This window comes from Tursiops truncatus, chromosome 6, assembly GCF_011762595.2.
Source record: "Tursiops truncatus isolate mTurTru1 chromosome 6, mTurTru1.mat.Y, whole genome shotgun sequence".
NCBI lineage: Eukaryota > Metazoa > Chordata > Mammalia > Artiodactyla > Delphinidae > Tursiops > Tursiops truncatus.
In genome coordinates this window covers 99,320,417-99,338,485 of record NC_047039.1, presented here as the reverse complement: position 1 = coordinate 99,338,485, position 18,069 = coordinate 99,320,417, and positions in this window count along the sequence as shown.

The window sequence follows — 18,069 nt, the reverse complement described above, 5'->3', positions numbered from 1 at the left end:
ATAATAGATCTTCAGAACACTCACAACACAACCACTGTTAGCAGGAGCTGTTAAAAGATGTATGTTCTTTATCTCAGTTTTGTCTGAGATACCAAGGATCAGAAAAATTCGGATAGGTGCTCAGAGACAGATAGTAGGCCATTTAAAGGGAATGCTATAGGATTGAGAAGCTAGTTTTTCCAGTTAGTGTTCCTAACTTCAACTTCTACAAAGACCTAGATTAAAAAGACCAGGAGAATGAATTTATTGAAGAAAAATTTTAATGTGTATGTGTACTTACCCTCCCTATCTTCAACCCCCAACGATGAGTCAATTTTGTAAAAGGTTCCAGTTAGAGGTCCTGAAACTCCCGAGGAAAGAAAAAAACAGCTTTCAGTATCAGCCAGGTACAGACTACAATGGTCCTTACCACCAAATACTGTGCTTTCACTTTTCTCTTCCTTCCCCAAGGCCCACCTTAGAGGAGTCAAAAACCAAGCCCTTCAAAGGGGACAGAGATGGAGCAAGGAAAAGGAGAATTAGTTGACCACAATCCCCTTGCCCACTATAGGTGTCTGGGATAAAAACTGTATCAACCTGCAGGGGGAGAATCTCTAAATTAGCTAAGAGTTGGCAGGTTTAGGATACATGCACTGGGCTGCAGATTTTAATCACAGAAACAAGACTCTTTCTACAAATTACAAAAAGACTACTTTATTTTCTAAAAAAATGGAAGAAAAAATATGGTACCTGCCCCAAATTCAATACAAGAAGTAGAGGAAAAAAATATGTCCATGTTTTGTGCTTGAATAGGCCATGGAGGAAAAATAAAGTTGTCTTTTGCTTATTTTCTTGGGTCAGCTCCTGTCAAAATGGCTCGTTTTTATCAAATATGATATTGAAACAGTGGTAGATATTGAACAGCTCATATTTTTCTATTGCCTGGTGGAAAAAAACCCTAAGAAACTTATTTATTCTTTTCTTTTCTTTCTTTTTTTCATCTGATGCATGGGTGGGCAAGTTAGCTTAACTCTAAATCCGGCATCCAGCTGTAACATCCTGCAATCCTAAAAGCTGTTACTCAGGGGTCTCAGTGCCCTGCAATGAGAGAGGTTGAGTAAGGAAATGCTTCTCGAACTTTGAAGGCTAATTGTATATACATCAGATACCTTGGGATATTTTGGTTAACTTATTTGGCTTTCCTCACCTGAAAAACCACCTAAATACTTTTAAATTTTCTAGGATTGATTATTGTTCTTATTCAAATTTACTTTCCCTCTAATGGCCAAGGCTATTTCATGAGTGTATACTCCCCTCCACTTGCCTCCCCAATCATCAAGTTCCCTTTTATTCCATGGAAATACAATGATTATTAGGAGTAAGGGCAAATGAGATAAAGATTCTAGAAATCATAAATCCTTTTGAGGGATGATTTCAGTAGTTCTTCTGCCTTTAAATTGGTAGTCTTAAATGTGCTTCAAGATATAAGATCTAGTCATTGAATAAGTAAATATTTGTGGGAAAACTATTTTGTGCAAAGTCCTGAGCTTGGGACTCAGTAGAGAACCTTTTCAATTGAAATTATTATTGTCATCATCATCATCATCTAAAGCAACTCCATAAACCTTGTAACATTCCTTTCATAGTCTGACAACTCTTTTTTTTAAGTTGTTTCTTTTTTTTTAATATAATTTATGTTAACCCTCTTATTTATTTATTTACTTTTGGCTGCATTGGGTCTTTGTTGCTGCACATGGGCTCTCTCTGGTTGCGGCAAGCAGGGGCTACTCTTCGTTGAGGTGCACGGGCTTCTCACTGCAGTGGCTTCTCTTGTGGTGGAGCACGGGCTCTAGGCACACGGGCTTCAGTGGTTGTGGCACACAAGCTGAGTAGTTGTGGCTCATGGGCTCCAGAGCACAGGCTCAGTAGTTTCGGTGCATGGGCTTAGTTGCTCCATGGCATGTGGGATCTTCTTGGACCAGAGATTGAACCCGTGTCCCCTGCATTGGCAGGAGGATTCTTAGCCACTGCACCACCAGGGAAGCCCAATCTGACAACTCTTGTGATGAATCCATTTCTAGGTTCTATATACTATGCTCCAATCCTGGATTCACAGGGCATTGCTGTGTACTGCCTGTGTATATAGGCTTGTCAGATATGTGTAGGCTTGTCAGATATGTGTGTCTGTGTACTCATACACATACATTCATATACACACATATGGATTGTACTAGCTATAGCATGGGAAAGGAACACATGGGAAAGGTAAGGGTATTCTGAAATAGGCTTTACTTTACAAGTGGGTGGTTGAAGGAGACTTTGCATTTATAAACATTATTTAGAAGTACAATGGCTAAGATCCCTAACTTGTATATCAAACTGACCTAAGATTAGTCTTATCTATGTTTATTCACCAGCTTTATGACCTGACCCAAGTCATTTATCTTTTGTTAGCTTCACTATTCTCATCTGAAAAATAGGACTAATAGAATTATAGACATTCACAGAAAGATAGACAAGATGAAAAGGCAGAGGGCTATGTACCAGAAAAGGAACAAGATAAAACCCCAGAAAAACAACTAAATGAGGTGAAAATAGGCAACCTTCCAGAAAAAGAATTCAGAATAATGATAGTGAAGATGATCCAGGACCTTGGAAAAAGAATGGAGGCAAAGATGGAGAAGATGCAAGAAATGTTTAACAAAGATCTAGAAGAATTAAAGAACAAACAAACAGAGATGAACAATGCAATAACTGAAATGAAAACTACACTAGAAGGATTCAATAGCAGAATAACTGAGGCAGAAGAACAGATAAGTGACCTGGAAGACAGAATGGTGGAATTCACTGCAGAATAAAGAAAACAGAATAAAGAAAAAAGAATGAAAAGAAATGAAGACAGCCTAAGAGATCTCTGGGACAACATTAAACGCAAAAACATTCGCATTATAGGGGTCCCAGAAGGAGAAGAGAGAGAGAAATGACCCGAGAAAATATTTGAAGAGATTATGGTCAAAAACTTCCCTAACATGGGAAAGGAAATAGCCACCCAAGTCCAGGAAGCACAGAAAGTCCCATACAGAATAAACCCAAGGAGAAACATGCCGAGACACATAGGAATCAAACTGGCAAAAATTAAAGACAAAGAAAAATTATTTAAAGCAGCAAAGGAAAAGTGACAAATAACATACAAGGGAACTCCCATAAGGTTAACAGCTGATTTCTCAGCAGAAACTCTACAAGCCAGAAGGGAATGGCATGATATACTTAAAGTGATGAAAGGGAAGAACCTACAACCAAGATTACTCTACCCGGCAAGGATCTCATTCAGATTCGATGGAGAAATCAATAGCTCTACAGACAAGCAAAAGCTAAGAGAATTCAGCACCACCAAACCAGCTCTATAACAAATGCTAAAGGAATTTCTCTAAGTGGGAAACACAAGAGAAGAAAAGAACCTACAAAAAGAAATTAAGAAAATGGTCATAGGAACATACATATCGAAAATTACCTTAAATGTGAATGGATCAAACGCTCCAACCAAAAGACACAGGCTTGCTGAATGGATACAAAAACAAGACCCATCTATATGCTGTCTACAAGAGACCCACTTCAGACCTAGGGACACATCCAGACTGAAAGTGAGGGGATGGAAAAAGGTGTTCCATGCAAATGGAAATCAAAAGAAAGCTGGAGTAGCAATACTCATATCAGATAAAATGGACTTTAAAATAGAGAAGGTTACAAGAGACAAGGAAGGACACTACATAATGATCAATGGATCAATCCAAGAAGAAGATATAACAATTATAAATATATATGCACCCAACATAGGAGCACCTCAATACATAAGGCAACTGCTAACACCTATAAAAGAGGAAATCGACAGCAACACAGTAATAGTGGGGAACTTTAATACTTCACTTACACCAATGGACAGATCATCCAAACATAATTAATAAGGAAACACAAGTTTTAAATGACACAGTAAACCAGATAGATTTAATTGATATTTATAGGACATTCCATCCAAAAACAGCAGACTACACTTTCTTCTCAAGTGCACATGGAACATTCTCCAGGATAGATCACATCTTGGGTCACAAATCAAGCCTCAGTAAATTTAAGAAAATTGAAATCATATCAAGAATCTTTTCTGACCACAATGCTCTGAGATTAGAAATCAGTTACAGGGGAAAAAAATGTAAAAAACACAAACACATTGAGGCTAAACAATGCATTACTAAATAACCAAGAGATCACTGAAGAAATCAAAGAGGAAATCAAAAAATTTGACGATCCAGGGGCTTCCCTGGTGGTGCAGTGGTTGAGAGTCCGCCTGCCGATGTAGAGGACACGGGTTCGTGCCCCAGTCCAGGAAGATCCCGCGTGCCGCAGAGCAGCTAGTCCCGTGAGCCATGGCTACGGAGCCTGCGCATCTGGAGCCTGTGCTCCCCAACAGGAGAGGCCACAACAGTGAGAGGCCCTTGTACCGCAAAAAAAAAAAAAAAAAAGAAAGAAAAAAAAACATGATGATCGAAAACCTATGAGATGCAGCAAAAGCAGTTCTAAGGGGGAGGTTTATAGCTATACAAGCCTACCTCAAGAAACAACAAAAATCGCAAAAAACACAATCTAACGTTACACCTAAAGGAACTAGAGAAAGAAGAACAAAAAAAAAACCCAAAGTTAGCAAAAGGAAAGAAATAAAGATCAGAGCAGAAATAAATGAAATAGAAACAAAGAAAACTATAGCAAGGATCAATAAAACTAAAAGCTGGTTCTTTGAGAAGATAAACAAAATTGATAAACCATTCACCAGACTCATCAAGAAAAAGAGGGAGGACTCAAATCAATAAAATTAGAAATGAAAAGAGAGAAGTTAACAACAGACACCGCAGAACTACAAAGCATCCTAAGAGACTACTACAAGCAACTCTATGCCAATAAAATGGACAACCTGGAAGAAATGGACAAATTCTTTGAAAGGTATAACCTTCCAAGACTGAACCAGGAAGAAACAGAAAATATGAACAGACCAATCACAAATAATGAAATTGAAACTGTGATTAAAAATCTTCCAACAAACAAAAGTCCAGGACCAGATGGCTTCACAGGTGAATTCTATCTAACATTTAGAGAAGAGCTAACACCCATCCTTCTCAAAGTCTTCCAAAAAATTGCAGAGGAAGGAACACTCCCAAACTCATTCTATGAGGCCACCATCACCCTGATACCAAAACCAGACCAAAATTCTACAAAAAAAGAAAATTACAGACCAGTATCACTGATGAATATAGATGCAAAAATCCTCAACAAAATACTAGCAAACAGAATCCAACAACACATTAAAAGGATCATACACCATGATCAAGTGGAATTCATCCCAGACATGCAAGGATTCTTCAGTATATGCAAATAAATCAATGTGATACACCATATTAACAAGTTGAAGAATAAAAAAACATTTAATCATCTCAATAGATTCAGAAAAAAACTTTTGACAAAATTCAACACCGATTTATGATAAAAACTCTCCAGAAAGTTGTCGTAGAGGGAACCTACTTCAACATAATAAAGGCCATATACAACAAACCCACAGCAAACATCATTCTCAATGGTGAAAAACTGAAAGCATTTCCTCTAAGATCAGGAACGAGACAAGGATGTCCACTCTCACCACTATTATTCAACAGAGTTTTGGAAGTCCTAGCCACGACAATCAAAGAAGAAGAAGAAACAAAAGGAATAAAAATTGGAAAAGAAGAAGTAAAACTGTCACTGTTTGCAGATGACATGATAGTATGCATAGAGAATTCTAAAGATACCACCAGAAAACTACTAGAGCTAATCAAGGGATTTGGTAAGGCTTCAGGTTACAAAGTTAATGCACAGAAATCTCTTGCATTCCTCTACACTAATGATGAAAAATGTGAAAGAGAAATTAAGGAAGCACTCCCATTTTCCATTGCAACAAAAAGAATAAAATACCTAGGAATAAACCTACCTAGGGAGAAAAAAGACCTGTATGCAGAAAACTGTAAGACAATGATGAAAGAAATTAAAGATGATATCAGCAGATGGAGAGATATACCATGTTCCTGGATTGGAAGAATCAATATTGTGAAAATGACTATACTACCCAAAGCAATCTACAGATTCAGTGCAATCCCTATCAAATTACCAATGGCATTTTTTACAGAACTAGAGCAAAAAAATCTTAAAGCTTGTATGTAGACACAAAAGACCCTGAATAGCGAAAGCAGTCTTGAGGGGAAAAAACAGAGGTGGAGGAATCAGACTCCCTGACTTCAGACTATACTACAAAGCTACAGTAATCCAGTCAATATGGTACTGACATAAAAACAGAAATATAGATCAATGGAACAAGATAGAAAGCCCAGAGGTAAACCTACGCACCACTGGTCAAGTAATCTATGACAAAGGAGGCAAGGATATACAATGGAGAAAAGACAGTCTCTTCAGTAAATGGTGCTGGGAAAACTGGACAGCTACATGTAAAAGAATGAAATTAGAGCACTCCCTAGCACCATACACAAAAGTAAACTCAAAATGGATTAGAGGCTTCCCTGGTGGCACAGTGGTTGAGAGTCCGCCTGCCAATGCAGGGGACATGGGTTCGTGCCCCGGTCCGGGAAGATCCCACATGCCGTGGAGCGGCTAGGTCCGTGATCCCTGGCCACTGAGACTGCGTGTCCGGAGCCTGTGCTCCACAACGGGAGGGGCCAGAGCAGTGAGAGGCCCGCATACTGCAAAAAAAAAAAAAAAAAAAAGGATTAGAGATCTAAATGTAAGACCAGACACTGTAAAACTCTTAGAGGAAAACATAGGAAGAACACTCTTTGACATAAATCACAGCAAGATTTTTTTTGATCCACCTCCTAGAGTAATGCAAATAAAAACAAAAATAAACAAATGGGACCTAATGAAACTTAAAAGTTTTTGCACAGCAAAGGAAACTATAAACAAGACAAAAAGGCAACCCTCAGAATGGGAGAAAATATTTGCAAACGAATCATCAGACCAAGGTTTAAGCTCCAAAATATATAAACAGCTCATGCAGCTCAATATTAAAAAAACAAACAACCCAATCCAAAAATGGGCAAAAGACCTAAATAGACATTTCTCCAAAGAAGACATACAGATGGCCATGAAGCACATGAAAAGCTGCTCAACATCACTAATTATTAGAGAAATGCAAATCAAAACTACCATGAGGTATCACCTCACACCAGTTAGAATGGGCATCATCAGAAAATCTACAAACAACAAATGCTGGAGAGGCTGTGGAGAAAAGTGAACCCTCTTGCAATGTTGGTGGGAATATAAATTGATACAGCCACTATGGAGAACAGTATGGATATTCTTTAAAAAAATAAAAATAGAATTACCATATGACTCAGCAATCCCACTACTGGGCATATACCCAGAGAAAACCATAATTCAAAAAGACACATGTACCCCAATGTTCATTGCAGCACTATTTACAATAGCCAGGTCATGGAAGCAACCAAAATGCCCATCGACAGACGAATGGATAAAGAAGATGTGGTACATGTATACAATTGAATATTACTCATCCATAGAAAGGAATGAAATTGGGTCATTTGTAGAGATGTGGATGCATCTAGAGACTGTCATACAGAGTGAAGTAAGTCAGAAAGAGAAAAACAAATATCGTATATTAACGCATACATGTGGAGCCTAGAAAATGGTACAGATGAACCGGTTTGCAGGGCAGAAATTGAGACACAGATGTAGAGAACAAATGTATGGACACAAAGAGGGGAAAGCGACAGAGGGTGGGGGTGGTGGTGTGATGAATTGGGAGATTGGCATCGACATGTATACACTGATGTTTATAAAATGGATGACTAATAAGAACCTGCAGTATAAAAAAAATAATGAAATTAAATTTTAAATAAAGAAAGAAGTAGGCAATAGTTTGCCTTCTCCTTCCTTAAAGGTTTATATATTTTTTATAGCTAATTCTCATGCAGTTGTACAAAATCCTAAAATAATCAGAGTAATTCTCATTCACATTTCTTTTCCCCAGGTACCCATTCCCATTTTATAAAACGAAAAACTGCTCCTGGCCTCTCTCTATTCTTCCAGAGACATGCCTTGGCACCCACAAACACATGTTTGTTTTATCGTGGGTCCCTTGTCCTGTGTTCTTCCATTTCTCTTTCTTGTTTTAAACAGTGATTTGATGTTGCAAATCCTTGAGTAAGTCCATGAGCAAGGGACGTCTTTATTTAAAATTAGCTTATTCGCACCTGAGAACACCTTTTTATCTGCCAAGTGATCGAAGCCCAATGAATCCTGCTAAAAAAAAAAAAAATATATATAACCTGCCACATTGCGTTATGAGTTAATTAAATGAGGGGATACACAAGTGCTTAACTACTGTTGGCACATAGTTTATGCTCAATAAATGGTATCTTTCTATCTATCAATCAATAAATAAATGTATGCTTGTGATCATTATAACTTTATATGGTAGTGTGAATTCACTAACCATGATCACTTTCTTTTTCTAGATGAAACAACTTAAACTTAGAAAATTTAGATGCTTATCTACTTTTGTGCAGCTACTAAGTGACAGAATCCCAGACTCAGCCCCACTCCTAGCCATGACATTCTGCTAACTCTCTCCATCTCTCTGGTGCACAAGTGTGCCTGCACACACACAATCACAGGTGAGGCTAGACCTTCCATCCTCTTGTGACATCTTAGGATCAGGGAATCCTGGAACTGTAGAGCTGGAAGGAACCATCAGTTGTAATATTGGAAATGTAATTCTAAATTTTTCATAGTCCCTTGGAGATATATATGTTTAACAGACTTTTGCATGTTTTATGTATTTCAGTTCTCAACTTCCCAAATATATCTTGAGGTGGATAGAGAATCGTCTATTAATGCCAATTTACGGAAGAGGAGAAATAAGGACTCAGAGTTTTCTTTGACTCTGCTTGGTTCTCAACAGAATGACTTGCTAAAGGCCACACATCTGGTAAGTGATAAAGCTCTTATTCCAACTAAGCCCTTCTAATTCAAGTGCAATGTCCTTGTATACACATTTACTCAACATGTGAGTTATAATACCTCTCATTTATTGACAGCTTCAGTATTTGCTCAACACTCTTCTAAGGTTTTATGTGCCTCAACTAATTGAAGCTTTGAAATAAACTTTTTGAGGTGTGTATTAACACTCCTTCATTTCCCTGATAAGGAAAAAGGGAAAAAAAGCCTGGAGAATTTAAGTAAATGACTCAAGATCTAATAGAAAAGATGTTTAGAAGCAGGTACATGAACTCAGATCATTGCACTGTAGAAGTTACTGCTCTATTACTCTACCACAATGCCTGAAGACTAAGAGATAAGAGAGCTTCACCATGGAAGATTTTCATAAGGCCTTGCTGAAAACCGTTGCTACTTTCATGCACAAATTGTTTTCAAGCTTAAGTAGGTTGTGCAAGTTCAAACTGCTATTTGGTAGATTCCTCCTCTCTATTCTGATTCAAGCCATCACCTAATGCACATAATAATTGAATTTAATTTTCATGAAAAAATGCAATGTACCCAATCTCCTGTCACTGCACTCTTTCCTTCATCTACACACTGGCTTGATTAAAGTTGGTTCAGAGTGGTGGAAATCATTTTTTTTTAAAAAGCACGGGGTCCCAAATCCTAGAGTTTTAGTTTTCTTACCCTCTAGGTTCTAAGTGGCCACTAGCTGAACCTGAAAGATATAACAACTTCCTGTGGAACCTCTCTGAGTTGTTGCTTTAAAGGGGCAAACTGAGAGGAAAGACACTGATTTTAACATCCACTTATCCTCTAACCCACTGGGTATCCTTGCTGTAATGCATGATGGAGCAGAAAGTGTTTAAAATGACAGCACATCTTGGTGGAAGTGTAAATGGGGGGGAGAATTTCTGGAGGACAGTCTGGCAACAGAGATCAAATTGAAAATGTGCAAATCCTTTAACCCAGTGATCCTACTGTAGAAATAAATTATGAGAAGGAGTTTGTGTAAGAGTAAGAGAGAGAGATTGAAATATTGACAAACTGGAAGCAACCTAAATATTATTCAGTTAGAAAACTAGTTCAGTAAACCATGACAAATCAATTCAATGGATTTAAAAGGTTTTTTAAAAAAGAATGATGTACACCTATATGTAAATGCAAGAAAATGGATGTTTAAGAATTTTTGATAAGTGGAGAAACAGAATCAAAAATAGAATTTTTGATAAGTGGAGAAATAGGTTACAGGTAAGTACGCACATGTATTTATAAATGCAATGAATGTTTACTGTTCTGATGCAATCAAATCTGTATCACAAGTATATTGTGTGCACACACACAGTGGGAGATATATCTAAAGGGTTTCTCATATAATGATAAAAGTATGGGATTTGGGAGAGAAATTTTACATTTGTTCTATTTTCTTGTCCAAATTGTTTGCATTTCAAAAAGAGTTTGCGTGTACTATTTTTATAATTAGAAAAGTCAAATAAATTCATTTAGAGAAAAAGATGAAAGAAGAGCCTACTGGTGGATGGACTTTTTGCCGTGATAGTTCTGCTCCAATAAGAATGGAGAAGAAGGCAGGGATAGAAATTCCACTGGTGCTCTAGTTTCACAAGAAGTGAAAAGATAACCCCCCTTCCAGTCCTACTCTGGAGGGGTCATCTTTTAGGCACAGAGAGGGGGTCCAGGAAATGTTGTACTCACTGGTGAGACAGTAGGGCATCGGGTGCCTGGAGTTCCCTGAGTTAGAGAAGCAGCTGCTTTAATTACAGCTAATGAAGTTTGCAAAAAGAGGCCGGACGAGGGTTGCGTCAGCAGTTGTCCCTAGAGCTAATGTCACTTCATTATGCTCAGTCTTAGCCAGAGTCTTTGGTCTTTGCCAAAAACAATGGATTTGGGTGCATGGTGAAGATCCCTGCTCTTGAGTATTAGGTACATGGATCTAAATGGATGGGGCCATCTGCTAAACTCTAGTGATTCTCGCCTCTGGTTTTAAAGTCATTTGCAGGAAGATTTTTAGAAAACACCAAAGCATGAGTAAAACGCGTCCATGGTTCAATTAGTCTGGTTTAAGTCTGGCTATGAGCATATTTTAAAAGCTCATTAGGTGATTCTAAACATATAGCCAACATAAGCATACAGCCAACACTGGCCTTAGAGAAAGAACTCCTACATTCTTGTCTTATCTCTAATACTTAACCGGTTGGGTGGCCTTGGGCATAATATTTAATCTCTCTGAGCTATCACTTGAAAACCAAAATGAAGATAAAAATATTCACTTTACCAAACTCATGTGGTTGATGTGAGGATTACATAAAAGAATGTATATTAAAGTACTTTGTAAAGTGCTAAGTAAATAATATTATTTTGTAAGTTTCACAAGCTTCTGTTCTCCCTGCCCAAATATGTCACATAATTCAAGATCAGCATTATTTCTCAATGTGTGTAATATGAACTGTCTGCATCAAAATCACCTGGGCCACTTGTTAAAAATGCAGAGTAAACATGAAAAAGAATGCGTGGAAATAGGTTCCAAGATCTGCCTTTTAAACAGGCAATCCTGTGTGCTCCTGTGAAATAAGATTGAGAACCAGTGCTAAATTCTTGCAAGGGGATGCAGCTGACTGTGGTAGCTCTGATATAGGGCAAAGACTGGCAGCAGTTCAAAGGCCAGTAGTCCTAGAAGCATTTGGTTAATATTAACAGCAAAAGCAGATCAGAAGATACAAATTCACCCTCAGCCCTATCCATGTCAGGGTGGATTCTCCTCGTGCCCTTCTGACATCCTGTGCTGTGTCTTGTAAAAACAGGACTGATCTCATCACTGTTTGGCCTAAGACAAAAGAGTGGCTTGCCACTGGTGAAGTCTCGCATGACTTAAATGCATGGGATTGGTTGTCTTTACACCACTCCCAATTACACTAAGTGTACACCCTTCAGGCCCTTGTGAGTGGGCGACTCTGCTCACTCTGCCTTTGGAGCTCTCTCACTCCATGGAGTAATTCAGCACCTTATCCAGCACAGTGCTTTTTCGTGGCTGGTCTTACTGCTGTTCTACTGAGAAAGACATCTGTACTTGGATTCAAAGCGCTCTGAGATCTTCCACAGGAAATGCTTAATTCTTAAATGTTGTATCCTGCCTCCAGTAGCACCCAGAATCCCCCAGAACAGAGAAGGAGCTTAAGATATTTGCTTCTCCTATGAATTCTTACTTTTTTTTACTACTTGTAATAATTGCCTAAGAGATAGCTCGCAGGGCGCAAGGTAACACATTCTGGCAGAGTCTGTCAAATATGCCTTTTGTAGAAATAAAGTATCCTAGGCTGGGTAACTCAAGACTTGGGATCATGTCCTTGTACCTATCACTTATGAGCTAAGTCACTTCACTTCTCTGAGCCTCAGTTTATAAACCTAGAAAATGAGGACAGCAAAACTTTTTTCAAGCATTTCTCAAGAAACGAGATCGTGCGAGATTAGATTGAGAAAATGAAAGGATAATGTTTGGAAAACTACCAACTATTTTAAAAAGTTTTATAGGATTTTACATGACTGCAAACAAAGATGTGATAGCTAGTCATCCTTCAAATAATCAATGTTCTCATCTCAAAATTGTACCCTTTGCAAGTGCTCAATGATTACTGAATTTTTTTTTAAAAGAGGCAAATCCCATCCTACCATAAATTGAAGTCATAGTTCGGAGTGCAAATGACTTGTAGCATATCTGCTATCATGGGGTAGTAATGGCATAAAGCACTAAGAGCAGATGGTTTCTCAGCACTTCCATGGACAGCGTACAGACTCACAGAGCCCCAAAGTAAAGCTGATAAAGGAGGCAAAAGAATAAGGGTGAGGAATGTGCAAATGTACAAGATTCCTGAGTGCAGGCAAGTTAGAGATGCTCTTTGGTACAAAATTTAGATGTTTTGAAGTAGATAATAACCTTCCCTTTCAAAACCTCTTCTGACTTGAGAGAAGCCTGAATGTGACTCAGGACCCTGAAAGCATCTTGCCTGGAACACATAGGACATCTTCTCTCTGGGGGTCCTGAGGGAGGGTTGCTGGGCCTGGCATTAGCAGAGCAGATTAGTGGCAGGTCAGCCCTTTCACAAGGATAAGCTATTTCTCGATAGAAGTATGCTGCCTGACAGGGGCAGGAAACACTAATTCACAAGCTTTTAGTGGCTGAGAGACACTTCACATTCATATCTTACTCTCTGCTTGCAACAGCCATTGACCCAGTGGCAGGAGGCTTGCGGCTCCAAAGAGAGCAAGATGACCTTGGTCAGGGTTAGCAGGGAAGAAGAGAAAGAAACAGCATGGAGAGACATTGAGATCTACTCTTGTAACAGTAAAAATAGAATTAAAATAGTCCAAGACCATTGCCACTTAAACACAGAAACCTCTCACCAAGTTAGCCTGATATTCTGTGTTTCCACATTACAGGCTTTTAGATGGTCAGAGTCAGTACAAGACAAAAAGAGAACCTAGTTAACTGCACTCCTTTACAAAGTTCTAGGGAGAGTGAGTGGTCTTTTCTTAGATACCAATATATTCAGTGACATATTCAGAGTGGAGATCATGGGATATGGATAATTCTTGAAATATTACATCATGAGGCAGATCTGAAATTCCTGCAAAGTAATTCATCATGCTACATTTTGAATATACCTTGTCATTTTTAAATGCTAAAAAACGTGAAATATTTTATTTAGCTATTTCAATTACAGGCAAAATAAAATATACATATAGTTATAATAATGCTAGTATTAAAAATGTGTATTAGATACTTATATACCAGGCATTGTGCTAAGCGCCTCATGTGGATGTTCTTATTTACCCTCACAAGAACACCACAAGACTGGGTGATTTGTCTTCCTATTTTGCAAAAAATAAGACCAAAACTTAGTAAGGTTAAAAGACTTATGATCACACAGTTAGTGGGAGGCAGAGCTGGTATTCAAGCTCAACTTATAGGCCCTCCATAATCCTGTGGATGTATTCAGACTCTAAAGAGAAGTACTCAAGCAAAATGGTCATAAACATAAACCATGGTGGCCAAAGTGTCTGGGTTCAATATGGGCTTTGCCATTTACTAGCTGTGAAAGCTTGGGCAAGTTATCCAATCACCTTGCCTTAGTTTCCTCATCTGTAAAAATGTTGTTATTTTTGGCACCTATGTTAGATGGTTTCTGTGAGAACAAATTAATCATGCAAAGGAGGTAGAGCAGTGTCTTTCATGTAGTTTAGCCTTCGTATGTGATAGCTAGTATTACTATTAAAAGGAAAATCAGAGAAAAATAGTTTAAGTGAAATACAGTCTAGAATATGGATTTATTCCTTATGATTCAAAAAATAAACACTGAAAATCTACTATGAGCTAGGCATTGTATACCTGCCAGGAAAATAATGATGAAAAAGTCTGATATGGTGCCTGATAACAGAAGTACAGTTTCAATAATAAATAAATGAAGCCTGTCCAACTTTTACAAAATGTTAGAAGTATTTTATAGCTATTATGCAGATGAGGAAACTGAGGCCTAAGAGGCATACTTGCCAAAGGTTACAGGAATGAGGGGCTGAATCAGAATTTAAATCTAAGTCCTAATTTTTCTGATTCTAAAAATCTGTGTTCTCACCTGCTTCTTTATCTTGTATTATAAATGTGTGTTTGTGCATGTGTGTCCTAACTTAAAAAAAAAAAGAAAAAGACAACTAGTGGCCAAGATGATACAGGGGGCCCGAATTTTTACTTTCAGTTCAATGCCCTTTTTATCCACATGAATGGTAAGGGATACAAAAGTACTAAAAATTATAAAGAAAACTCTGAGATTGTAAAAGCTAGCTGGATATCAGAACTGAATTAGGTTTAGGTTAAGTTACAAAAAAAAAAAAAATGTTTACCTTTACCTGGTGGATAGCCTATCCATCCACACTGTCTGCCATGCACCTCTTCTCACAACCAGGAGGCACAAAGCCAAGGACCTTAACGATGTAAAAATTACATCCCACCCTATCCAAGGATGATTCAGTTCCTAAGTGGGAAGGATAAATTAATAAAAGTTTAACAGGGAATAGCTTTATGACCTTAAGATTAGGAAGGATTTCTAAAATCAAGACTCAAAAATCACAAACCACAAAGGAAAGCATCAATGGATTTTAATAGATCAAAATTAAAATAACGGTTTAACAAAAAAGATAGCATAGACAAAGTTAACAGACAGGTGCCAGACTAAGAAAAGATAATTTCTAAATTAATAACTGACAAAGAATTAATTAGAATTCCTGCAAAACAGCAAGAAAATGCTATGAAACCTGAAAAGAATGGACTAATTATTTGAATAGCGCATGAGGAAAAACATGAAAGAATACTCACTTGGAAGAGATGCTCAGCTTCAACACTGATCAGAGTGATGCAGGTTACAACAAGCACAAAACATAATTTTACACGATTAGAATGGCAACAGTTAGAAACACGAATCCCACACGCTTGTGATGATAGGTCAAAATGGAAACCCTCATGAACTCCGGATATGACATAAACTAACAAGCCACTTTGGAAAAATATCATGTTACATTTATCCCATTAGTTTTGCCCATACTCTAAATATAGCAATTCTGCTCTTGTGATAGGTCTCAGAGAAGCTTTTACTGTTGCACAATGAGCCATATACACTATGTACATCTGCCCTTTTTTCACATGGTAGTAAAGAGTTGAGAGCAATCTATGCTCTATCAATAAGAACGCAGATTAATAAAATGAAACATTCTTAATAAAATGAAACATTCTATTCATTGCATAAGATTTATACTGTGCAGTGATCAGAAGGAGTGAATTGTATCTACGTGTGATGATGTGGTTTGTTCCCCAAAATATGATGTGAAGGGAAAAATTATAGAAACAATACTTACAATATAATAAAATTTATCATAATTTAAATGTCATACAACCACTCAGCGAGGCATATATATTCCAGACTTTTATATATGTAAATAAATATATTAAAGTATATTAGAAGGAAATAAATACTTGAATAGAAAATTTATTGGTCCCCATCAGGAGAGGGAAATAAGGTTATAAATGTAGAATGCAGGGGAAATAATGAAACACATGATGACTGTGTACTATGAATATTGGAGTGGCTGTGACTATCTGAAGTAAGAAGAAAAATAGTGAAGGAGTCATATATAATAATACTTTACCATTTTTGAGCACTTGCTATATGCCTAACTCTGCACTATGCACTTTCCATTAATTATCATATTTAACTGTCACTAAACATAACCAAGTGAATATTGCATAGCTCTTTTATGAAGGAGGAATTTGGGGCAACAGAAAGCAAAATTGCCAAAGTTTACAAGGATGATAAGAGGTTGATCCAGAATTGATACCTCGGACATTATTTGTCTGAGTCCAAACCCTGTTTTCTCATCCCCATTGTCTTAGCTCATGATTGTTTTAAGATAGACTCCTATGTGAATGTGCACAGAAGACAAAAGTAAAGTAAAAGCTTATTTCAGCCTAGAGTATCTATGAATCATTTTAGTTTTGAATTTCCAAATACTAATCACCTTGGAGAATCTTAGGTAGCACAATAAATCTAATCTTGAATATGCTGTGCTCCATTTTGCATAAAGAGGCAGTGAATGGGGATGAGACCTCCAACCTCTAGCATTATGTCTCACACATGGTAGATACCAGGTGATCGTTCTCCAGATGATACAGTGGCTCAATCAAGAGATATGCTTAAGTTGGGGCTGAAGAGTATAAAGAAGCTCAAGTTGTAAACAATAGACATGTCTAGACAAAAAAGATTGGACTCAAACTAAAGATTTTGTCACAGATGGTGAAATAACAAAGGGTTTAATTTATTTGGACATGTGATGAGCCATTATAAGCAAGTGCCAAGACAGAATCAGTGGAAAAATTAGTTGTGGTTCCATCAATGAATAGAATTTAAGACAACAGGTCAAATGCCAGGGTTGATGTTCAATCAGAACCATGGACAGCACAACAGGTCTTACTGAGACCATTGCCCTTTGTCTACCGCATAATAAATTTTCTGCCAGCCTAATCCATGATGCCATCCCCTGGACAGTAAGGGGCCCATGTTTCTAGAGTCAGGTCCTGTTCTTCAGTTTAAGAGTTTGCATTTTCTTTCTCCTAAGAATTCACAGCCTGTTTTATGGCTACACTCTAGGGGTAGGTATACATTTTAGCTTGAGGAGTTTCATGAAATAGGTAGGAGCTGATTGTAGAGAGTATCTGAGGTTCATCTACATCAATACATCATTACTCTGGGGACTTGTAACAGAAATGCTCAGATTCTAAAGCCAGGGTGTGAAGTGTGTCTCTGTGTTTCCATTCACCTGTCAATATGCAGTGTTTCCCAACTTAAAGGATGACAGGAAAAGGAAAGAAAGAAAAATCTTTATGAAGGAGTAAGCAGAGGCAAGTCATGTCATCAGGTAGCATGGAGATAAAGAGAAAGCAACCCCAGAAAGTAGCATGCAGCTGGAGAGAGTACAGGGGCAGAAATAAGATGCGGATTATATTTCTGAACTTTCCAGTAATGAGCTGAATGACTTTGGACTACTTATTCAACTTCACTCTGCTTCACTCGGTGAATGATCACTCAGTTTTCTTATCTGTCAAGTGGGAATAATTAGACTTATTTTGTAAGACTGTTGAGGGGAAATAAGATAATATGTATGGAGGCTATTTGGAAAATGTTATATAACTGCGATTAGAACCCAATAATTATTAATGGCAATATGTGGCCAGAGAAGGTGTAGCTTAATTGACAATGGCTTAAATATATCAAGAGAAAATTTTATTCTCACCTATGTGGGAGTGCAGTAATAGGGGAAGTGAAGGTGTGAACATGAGAAATTCAGGAAATAGTCATTCAAAATGGAATGGAAATATATTTTGTCACACAGAGAATCATAACAATGTGAGAAGATCTAACAGGAGATGTCTTTAAAGCCAAGAAAATATATAGAGAAACACTAGGGACATTCAGGAAATAATTA